Below are 11,399 nucleotides of genomic sequence, written 5' to 3' on the forward strand. Positions count from 1 at the left end.
TACGACAAAAAAGAAAATACATCAAACATTCAAAAAAACACAGAAACATGTATTTTGATAAAAGAACAATAAAACAAATGAAAATACAAAATAAATAAGAAAATGAATTCAGTTTGGTGCAATGTTCTGTTTCCTTAATTTTTTTCGGATGGGTTTTTATGAGACATTGTGCTTTTTTTGTGTACAGTCTAATCTTATGGTGTTATAAAGGCCAGGGTGATGCATGAATATGTGACATGCTACTAATGGCTAATTGCTTTACTTTCTTTCACTGGTGAATTACATTTTTATAAGTCCTTGTAAACTTAGCACAGAAGGTCACAATATTTGAGAACCTAACTTGACCTTATAACATCACATTGGTTGCATATATGATTTGTACCATTTAAAGGCAAATCTATCAACCGTCTAGACCTGCTTATGAGGGTCAGGGGGGTCTGCCTGAGCCTATCCCAGCTCTCTGGAGGCAAAAGGCAGGTTTATACTCTGGACAGGTCATCGGTCAGTCGCAGGGCCGCGTGCAGACAACCAACCACTATTGAGAATTTAGAGTCACTTACAGACCTACATGTTTCTGGACTGTGGGAAGAAGCCAGAGGACCCAGAAAAAACCCACTCAAGCATGGGGGGACTAACAACTCCACACAGAAAGACCCCTGCTGGGCTTCAAACCAGAACCCTCCTGTTTTTACGATGATTGTAAATAGTAGAATAAACCCTCTTAGACAGTGTCCCTAACATAACTGGGCACTTCAATACGGGATTTTTTTTTAATTACTACACAAAGAAGATGGATTGGATGGCACTGCCTGTTGTAAATTAACCCAGTAGAGGTCAGAAGAAAACAAAATGTAGATACAGTACAGACCAAAAGTTTGGACACACTGTTGATTTGGACCGGTTTCAATTTAGGTCTGTTAACTCTTCAATGAGCTAAGCTTTTGGTGTATCACTTTGGCTTTTAGCGGAGCTACACGGGTTTACTGTCTAATTTCAGACAGGCTACTTCTTTAGTTGGATAATGGAGAGTTTGATTGTAGCATTAACATGTCGAGTAAGCTACATTCTGAATAAAACTTGAGCTCAAACATAAAAAAAGGCAATGAAAGCAGAGAACAAAGAAGTCAAACCACGAAAATTAATTCAAATTTACACAGATTTCACACTGCACACTTTTTTTTTGCATTAAAAACGCCATAATACAGTTTATTATAACGAGGCCATACTGTGGTAAAATAAAAACTGTTAATAGTTAATATTAAAAAAGAAAAACCTTGTCAGTGCCAGGTTAGTTTTTTTCAGTTAGTGAGCGTTTATTTAATATTCTAGTTTCTTCTTTTGTCTGGAATTGCTTTTTGTAAGAAATATTTGAATGCTGTACACATTTGCATGTTTGTAGAAAAGATGTAACACTGCAATCTCAAATAAAGATGCTAAAGATCATGTAAACTATTCTGACAGGCTTCTGGCCCTGAGCATCCTCAGCAAATATTGAGATGATGTTAAATGTCATCCACTAACTTGTACTAAGCCCTATTTGCTCCCAAATCTCCTGGTAAATTTGCCAGATGGAGTCAGGTTACTGACATGACACAAAAGACAGGACTGTGCAGTTGTGCAACAGTGCAACCCGCCGTACGAGCAGTTAATCCCAACTGTCAGAGTTTGGGATTGAAACTTTCTTTGTCAGATGATACAATCCCACCACCCATCACTACCACAGTTTTCAGGAAAAGTTTTATCCTATACCAAAAGTGATGGATTTTATCCACCTATTATGACCTTTAACATATTCAATTTTGAGAAAAGATTTGTTTTTAGCAATTAACTTCCATACAATGCTCTGCGCTTCTCCTATCCTAACAGTCCGTACTTTACCAAACCTCCCTTAACACGTTGGTCAAATTCAAGAAATACCAGTGCGATGCTACAAACCTCCTTCCTGAATATGTGGATTACAGGCATGTAATGTTACCTAATCCTGTGTCTCCTCTGCTCCTTCTGTCGTCCAGTATGCCTGTCCGGCCCTCTCAAGTTGCAGGAGCTATGATTAGCAATTTCTACCATTATGTATCCTCTCTGCATAATGCATGCACTTTGTTCTTATTGACTGTCTGCCAATGGAAACACGAAAGGGGAATCCCACCCTCCTTCAGAAAACCCAGAAGGCGTGTCCTGTGAAGGGATTTAACAAGAAATATTAAGTTTCAAAATAATTAATTTATAATGAGCAAATATATGATTTTAGGTCCTGGTGTCAAGGTTTTGCTCTCATTTAGCATTTACATTCCTAAGAGATGATGTTCTTGTGACCTGGTGACACAAAATAAATAAATAATGATATTACAGTAGAGCGAACATCCCAAACTTTGACTCAAGTGGAACGACGACCTCATTTCCTTGGTGGAGTCCGCTGTCGTCCACTTGTGCCAGTCTTACAGAGAGGAGGTGGTGTTTCATGATGGTGAAACCCACTTTGTGCCCTTAAATTAACCTGACAGTTTATTTTGGGAAAATAAGAATATGGGAAAGGGAAATGCCTACATCAAAGAAACTTTGTTGGTAGACATCAGCTACCTTTTTATTCATGTATATCAGATTGTATTGATATTATCTGAGTAAGAACCTGTCTCTAAAATCCAAGAATAAAGTCTGGCGTTATCTCTTGCTTGAAGGCACTCCTTAGATAAGTTCTGTTTTCCTCTCAATAAGTCTTAATCACGTGTTTTCACCTCTGTGCAGGACTGTAATGATCAATTCTGAGTGACTGACCACGGTAATGGGCACAGCTTAAATTCCTTTCATTCTGTCCCCTGTGTGGGCGTTAAGTCTGATTTCCAAACTCTGCAAGCACACACACACACACACACAGGCACACAGATGTGGAGGGTTACCGAGTTGAATCTGCTTTATGGTGTAGCCACTCTTTGATTCACCGCTCAATGAAACTTGTGACTGTTTTAATTAAGGGGAAAATACACTGACAGTGTAGCAAGCGGAAATCCACCGGCGTTCACATAAAGGGCGCTAATGCTTTTCTTCCTGTCGACACAAGGCTGGCCTCCTTTTGTCAGAATGACCATTCACCTCTTTTTCTTTTCTTTGCTGTTCTTAAGTATGGTTTTTAGTTTTACTTTTAGTTCTTATGACAGGGAACACATCTTCAGCAATCAGCCAGGTGAGAGCTCGTCATGCATCAAGCAGGGATGGACTTTGTGTGAAAGCACACATTTTTGCCTTTGTTTTGCGTTGTCTGTGGGAAATACTGCCGCAGGGGTTTCTTGAGGGCAACTAAAATGAGCACTTCTTTTCTGTTGTTTGGTGTGCCTCAGGGCGAGATGGGTCCATGCTCACCGTCCCTCTGCATTATCTAGATGAAAGCGTCATTTTTATTTATCTGATTTTGTACTTCCCACGTACATTTTCAAATATTTTCACTCCCTCTGATTGTGGATGAATGTTATGAGCCTTTTTGAGTTAGATAAAAAAACAGAATTGTAACTCTTTGGTGATCGGGTTGCATCCAGAACAGCTGACAGCTGTCTGTGTGTCCGCATGTCAGTCACACAGGTACAGTTCTCTGTTGTTTCAGTATTTTGACAGATGCTTCTCAGAGGTTTGTCTGTGCTGCTGTGTGACAAGTCCTCTCTTCCTCTGGGGATCAATGTCTGTCCTGTTCTATTGCCAATCTGATGTTTATCTGCTGGTGATCAATCACACTGTTGACAGAATGAGGGTTAGTGTTTCCATCTCCGCCTCCTCTGAGTGGGCATCTATGCACTGCCACGGAAGACGGGTTGAAAAAATGTGTAAAAATCAGGGTGCTCATAAAGTTTGTGCCACTTTCGTGATGAATCTTGAAACATCAAATAAGCTGCAACTGCAAAGCTTAGACTCATATAGTTTTATTTTTTTAAGTGGTGCATGTTTTATTAATAGATAGGACTCCAGCTTTACTCCTCTGTTTTCAGTTAATAGTGTACTGACCATGTTTTTACCATCCCACTTAAACATAGTCTCTAAATGGCTTTTCCACACTTAAAATATATGATTAATGATGACACTTCCACTCCCAGAAAATGGGCCCAAGTCAGGATTTTTGTGTCTAATGCAGGTGTCAGTAATCCTCCTCAGCCTCTTCAAATGATGCTTGTAGCCTGAGGGAATCATTGAGCAGATTCTTCCCTTACTGCATGGAAACGGTGTAATCTCTCAATTCTTGACACAGCAAATAAACACTACACAGAAGGAGAGCCTCGCAACTTTATCTCTTACTTCCTTCGACATTGTCTCTGTGACAAGTTCCTGGGGAACCTCACCGAGTAGAGAAAAGAAAAAGCGTATTTCTGTGGTAACAAGCCCAAGGGGGCTGTGGCAAAGGACTGAAGGTTAAGTGTATGTACTAATTCTCACAGAAAGGAACTTAACACCATATATATGACACTGCATGCACTTCCTCTTGACCTTTCATTCGACTACCATCTCTGTCTCAAAAGAGTAAAATTGCCATGTTATCCTGTTACACAGTATGGGAAGGCAAATGGGAAGGTCCATTGTATCCATGGTGTCACTCATATTACTGTAGCCACAGCACCTAATTGGAGGTTAATGCCTTTTAACCTTTCTCATAAATTATTTTGTGAGATAACAAAAATCCTTCTGCATGGCCCACTCCTCATTGCGGTGGAACGGGACACCTTTTTCTCAGGAAATAATCTTTGGGGATGTCTTATAAGGCTTCACGCTATGCTTTGGTACACATGAGATAAGCAGGCACTGATATTGTCTTCCCAGCAGCAAGTTGGGCCCTCTTCAAATCTCTACTGCAGCAACTTCAAGAGTGTGACGGCAACTATGAGAGAGATTAATGCCTATAGCTACCACGCATGCAACGATCTCAGAGTGTGTAAAGTATCGATCATATCATTCTTCAGCAGCACATGCTTAGAGATATGAAAACATGTTGCCATATGTGCCTCTTGTAGACCCATGAAACATAAAGAGCTAAACTTTCGGATGTTGTGATGATCCAAGGTGGTGAAATGATCATGTTACAATCTGTTACTTACTTACTTTGTTGTATTCCTTAACAAAACATACAGTAGATGCAGCAGGAATCACACACTCACCAGGGATCCCTGCTGTACCTAATAAAGTATAGATCCAGGATTCCTGTTGTAACCCCTAAATCATAATTAGCATGCAATTTTATCTCTTAGGTAATAAAAGTAGAAATATTTCAGTTACATTTACATAATTTCAAATAGTATTGTAACCAGTACAGATTACTATGAGTTTAGGTTACCTGAACAGCAGATCAGACTGTTATCAGAAGACCACCCCTCTCACACAGAATGAGGAAACTCTTCTACAAACCCTCTCCGCTCAGATTCGGGATGGATCTTGTTGTTATGAACAAGCTTCATGTCTTTACTCGCAAAACTGAATTGACAATTTTCTTCCGGATTTCAACTAAAATATTCTTTCTTCCTGAGAAAGGTCATGTGAAAGAGACACCTACTTTATCAAACAAGCCTGCTTGTTGTTAATTAGACAGTTTGCTGTAGTAAATGGTTCTACTTAATCATCAACTCAGCCCATTAAATACCTCGCAGCAACCAGATGCTGTACGCCTGCGGCTGCCCCGACCTCGGCCTGCAGGTTCTGGACTCAACCCCGGCAGCCCTGTGTAGTGTTTCTCTCTGTCTAAAAAAAAAAAAAAAAACTTATTTAACTGTGAAAAACTAATTTTGTATTTACAGTGCAAAGAGAGTATTAAATAACTATGAAGGCTTGAGGTTGTTTTTTTTAAATAAACTAAAGTATTATATTAAACATGAATGGTAGACTTCCATTTCAGTTTATATGTTTGTATTTGTATTATTTTCACTTGTGAATGAGAAATCTGCTGCATGTTTGTGATACTATTGACATTTGATTGGCCATTAATCTTTTAATGTTCTGATGTAACATGTTTCTTTATCTGTCATTTCACTTTTTACACGGACCTTCAATGCCCTAATATGCATCACTTTGTGTTGCTAAAGCTGTTTTTATGGTGTGTTTAATAATTAAACTTTATATCCAATTTCCTCAAAAGCTCCTGTAAAAAATAATGAAATTAGTGTTTCTAAACTACAAAAATATCTGTTAAAAAAGTCATCATGCCAAATCATGCCAGCAGAGATTTGCATCTCTTTTTAAAGACTTTCAACCAGAAGTGATAATGTTATGCACATATCAAGCATATGATTGTAGGCAGACAATGAAAACAACTGATCAGTAGACCAAGATTGAATATTTCAGGTCCCATCTACCCTCGCTCAAATCCTCTTCTCAAATCCTTCTTTTTTACTTTCACCCCTAAGGGGCAGCAGAGACCTGCATTAAGCTCATCTCTGAGGAACGTCTGTCAAGTGGGGACTCGCTCATTTCCATGACCAAGAATATTACAGAAATAAACACAGGCCTAAAGTTCAAGAGACACACTAACTAAAATCATGCTTATGTTTGTATTACTTACGTGTACCTAATTATTTTTCCTATAGCAGATATATTTTCACAACAATAAACTGAGCAGGAGCATGTAGGAAAATTATTAAAAGTAAACAAATCATGCTCGTCTGTCTTACTCAGTGATACTCAGGCCTCCGTTGTATAACTTGTTTTACTTGATCCATTAAACTGGTGATTCTCTGAGACAGACCTTCTGGGTGGGCTGCACTGCACAGGTAGAGGGCAGTCAATTCAAGTCTATCAAGGGAAAAATCTTTCTTTCACAAAAACGTAAAAAGAAAAAAAAAATCATGAAAAAAAATAGAAAAAAACATAAACTGGATCAAAAGTTTGGCAATAAGTGAAAAACTTGCTGGAGCAGTTCTCTGGGCCGAACAGTGGGATACGATAAAAATTAATAAAGAGGGTCTGAGAAGGGAGAGGGTGACGGTGACGTTCACCGCAGGCCCACGCAACATTAGATGAAAGTTAGAGCTCTCTCCTGCAGCTGTCAGCAGTTTTTAATGTGAACTTTTTAGATTGTCAGAGCTGGTCAGGTTCCTCCACCAAACAGCTATAAGTTGGCCGCTTCAGGTTTCTCGGCTGCTGGATGGATCACGTGATATGAAGATTTCACTATTAGTTTTGTCATATTGAGTTTGTTCTAACCTAAAACTGTCATCATGTTTTTTTTCCCCTCAACCTTCTATTCATTCAGACATAAACATATACTGTTTTACTTCTATATTGGGATAATTGGCATTTCCTTTAACATAAGGTTCCTCAGCTTCAAATGGGCTCCACGTAGCGAGAACAAGTTTGTACACTTAACCTGTTTTACTCCATTACAATGTGTGAAATCAGTATCTGTATTTATCTCAAACACAAGCAAGGTCCCATGTAGAATACAGTAATCTTTAGCCTTTATACAGCACAGTAATTGAATCAAGCCATGATCTTTCATCCCCGTAGTTATTTTAAGACATGAATGACACAACAAAAATTGAAATGCAACCCTCCTTTCCCCCCTTTTCCATTTCAACAAAAGGTCAGAAATTCAATCACCACTGCTGCGATTGCTATAATAATGTATGTATGGGAAACAGCCACAGTTACTGACCGCCAAATTCTTTGGCTGCCTGTGGTCATTTTTTCTTGCCTAAGAACAGAGGCGTTTCTCACTGGAGTTATTCATTAATCCCAGCAGGCTGAGAGTACGAGTGTGCAACACCAACCAATTCTTTCATGCTTAGCTCTGACTGTAATGGTGTTTTGCTCATTTAAATACCCTTCTTAGCTGTGGCAATGTGGATTTTAGGGCATTTTTCACAAATGCTTTTAAAAAAGTACATTTATTTTAACCGATTATTTCCTTCATTTACATTCTGATTATGTTGATAGTCTTTAAAAAGTGATGGTTTCAAAGCACGTCCCTCATTTATGAAATAGAAAGAGGAAAACATGGCTTTAATTTATGTGTTTTTGCCAATATTTCCCTCAACACTTTAAGATAAATTATTGATATAAATATAATTCTGTGAGAGAGACACAGGAATGGAATTTCTCCTTCCTTAGTGTGCGCCTCAAACACTGACAATGTTGCACTGTTGCTACCTTCTTAGCATCCCTTTTGTTACTTTCTCTAAGAGATATTGTTTCAATTGAAAGAATGTGACATGAACACAAGTCCATACATTTCCAGATAACTCTGGGAAAAGTGAGATAAGAATGGAAAGGAGAGGGAAAATGTTAACTGTATGACACAGAGAAATGGAGAGGAAATGTGGATTGGGAGAATGAGGTGAATGAGGCAAATGAAGGAAGCGGAGTTCAGCTGAAACAAGCAGCCTCATTAATGCACCATCACAGCTTTCATTAGCTCCCAAGAACAAGGTGCATAAATATAGACCAGACAGAGAGAGACGTAAGGAAAAAAATGCAGCAAAGCAACTAAAAGACTATCAACAGATTAGACAAACAAAGTAAGTGTCTCGCGTGTTTCAGTGTAAATAACAGTGACTTAGCTTTGATTTTAAACAATTTGAATGAATCTGCAAAGAACATAAAAGCAGCTTATGCAAAAATAAAAAATGAAGCCACACGAACTGCTCATGTAGTACTTTCCATTAATCATTCATTTACACCTACGTCCATAAGTTAGAAAATAAAAATATAAACCTCCTACATCCAAATTTGTCCCTCTTTCTCCTTAGAAAATACTAAATAAAAAAAAAGTTATTGTGCTTTATAGAAAAGGGCTTTTTGTCAAAGACTATTTTCTCTTTGCAAGGAAGATAAAACAAATGTTTCCTATTGTGGTATTTTTTTCCAATGTGCTTGCTGTTTCTTGCATCAGGCAATTTTTAAGCCCTTGCATCTATTACCTTTCACCGGGTAAATACCTAATACTGGAAACATTTGTCAATGTATGCACCTGGCTGAACAGAATAGATTATTAGGAAGGGAGGGGAAAACACAGCACTTCTCCACACAGTGCAAAGCTCAACACACAGTGTGTGTTTCTTTACCTCAGACTAAAAGAAGCTGCAGAGATAGCAGCACTGGCCAACTGCAGACATGCTAACACTTACAATACAATACATTAAGAGCAGCAGTGTGTTAGTCAATACAAATTAATTATTTACTGGTTTGAAAGAGCTGGTTGAAAATCACCAGTAATTACACAACAAGAACAATAAACAAACACATCATCAGGTCTGTTTTGGTGCGTGTGTGTGTGTGTGTGCAAAAGGAGCAAATGATGCGTTTTTGTGTCGGAATGTATGTGGTTTGTATTGTTGTGTTTACATCCAGCCTCATTAGAAATGTATTGCCGATGCAGAGCAGCTAATTCACTCAGTAAAGAAGCATAAGCACAGAAACCCTGAAGGGGGATGCTAGATTTGGGTTTATATGGTACTAACTGGGCCAAAAGACTAACTTTATAATACAATACAATATGAAATGCACAGTTCTGTTTTTTCTTTTTGCTCTAACTGAAACTTAGATTTTGTATTTATTTATGTTTTTAATCATCAAGGAAACGATTTTGGAAGTTACAAGCCCCCATTATTTATATTTGAATCGGTTAATTCCAAATAAATTGTGCCTCCTGTCAAAGTATCTAAGGTTTTAGGTTTCATAAAATAGAAGAACATGTGAAATACAGCATGATCTCCCTTACTGTTTGAGACAGACAGCAGGAGTGGCACGGGAGGCAATGAAATTCTTTGATGGGTGAATCATTTTCATGCATCTGAAATACCCAGCAACGACCCAGCCGCTGGCAGTAGTCCGCTGTAGTAGCACTACTATAACAGGCATGGCGGCAGTAAAGAAAAACTAAAAAAACATCAATAGTATACTTGCGTCCTGTTGGGTCCTATGGCCAGTGTTGTGCAAACAGCAGAAAGTTGCAGCGTGTGAAGGGTAATGGGACATCCAACGCCAGGGGACAGCAGGCAGCAGAGTCACACACTGCTGCCGAAAGAAAGATGAAGTAATCTCAGGAAACAAGTAGACACACTCCACTTCGAATTTCGCCCCAAACAAGATTAAAGTGACATTATTCTATGAGAGTGTGGCAAGAGTATTAATCTTACACATAGAGGCAGAGGCTAGACAAACAGGGGTTGGCTGCAGCCGTATGGGAGCACATTCTTTATTTTGTCAGTATTTGTTGAGGTTCAGAAGAAGCCGTGAGAGAACCATCATCTCATTTTAAAATGCACTGATAGGGCCATTACCCCCTTTTGAGTATTTTGATAACACGTCTAACGATTATGTTAGATAATGGAAGTGTAGTGCAATGTTTTTATTAATGTTACATATTAGGTTTTAATGTTATCAATGACATTTTTTCTTTTTAGACAAGCAGAGTCAATTTACGCTCAAAGGGATCATCTTGAAAGTGTGTACTTTATATATATATATATATATATATATATATATATATATATATATATATATGTGTGTGTGTGTGTGTGTGTGTGTGTGTGTGTGTGTATTGTTAATGCTGTGTAGACGCTGTGCAAATGTGCAAATATATTTATCCGCGCTATAAGGAGCAGGTGGGTCCATGCTTATTTATTTATTTTAATTTAAGCCATCATTTAAAATTTGCAGCCAAAGCTTGAAATAGTGTTTACACTAAAATTTGTCACCATTAGCACAAGTAAAGCAGAGAATCTCCACCCACGTTATTTAAGAATTCATGAGTTTCAGATCAACTGAATGAGCGTTACATTGAGGTTTTGTTTAGAACCTGTTGCATAAATAAGTCAGTCCCTAAAACCCTACAGAGAAAGACAGAGCTTTAATGAGTGGGGTTTAAGCCCCTCCACCCCTCCACTCCTCCACTCTCAGCTTGGTCTCCTAATGAGCCATCATCATGCAAAACTGCCAGCTTGATACACATTAATTGGATTTTCACTTTTTCACCAATTAAATGACCAGCATTGTCATGTTGGCCAGCCTCCGAGGGCTTCTAAGAAAACGGGGAAGCTGCCCCTTTTTACTTTCACTGAGTCTAATAGCCAGTGACTGGAGAGGGGAAACATTTTTCCTTTCTTTTCTTCTATACTACAGAGATCAGCTATCTCATTATAGGCTTATGACATTTGTTGGAGCCAATCCCTTTGTGGAGAGAAAACAGTTTGTGTGCTGCTCAGTTGAAGCCTTTTACAGTTTGTTAACCTGCCTCTGCCGGTGCCAGGGCCCCTGGGGGGAAAGCCTGATGTGCAGTGAGTGACTTAGATTCCTCGCGCCCTAGAGGACAGACCACAGGGTTAGGGAGAACAATCCCACGCCGCCTTGTTCAACAAGCACCAAAACAAGAAATGAATGCAGCCAAGACATTTCACATTGGTTATTTGATATGTTGACACATCAGTGGCGTTTTGAAT

Source organism: Cololabis saira, chromosome 17 (genome assembly GCF_033807715.1).
Source record: "Cololabis saira isolate AMF1-May2022 chromosome 17, fColSai1.1, whole genome shotgun sequence".
NCBI classification, from domain to species: domain Eukaryota; kingdom Metazoa; phylum Chordata; class Actinopteri; order Beloniformes; family Belonidae; genus Cololabis; species Cololabis saira.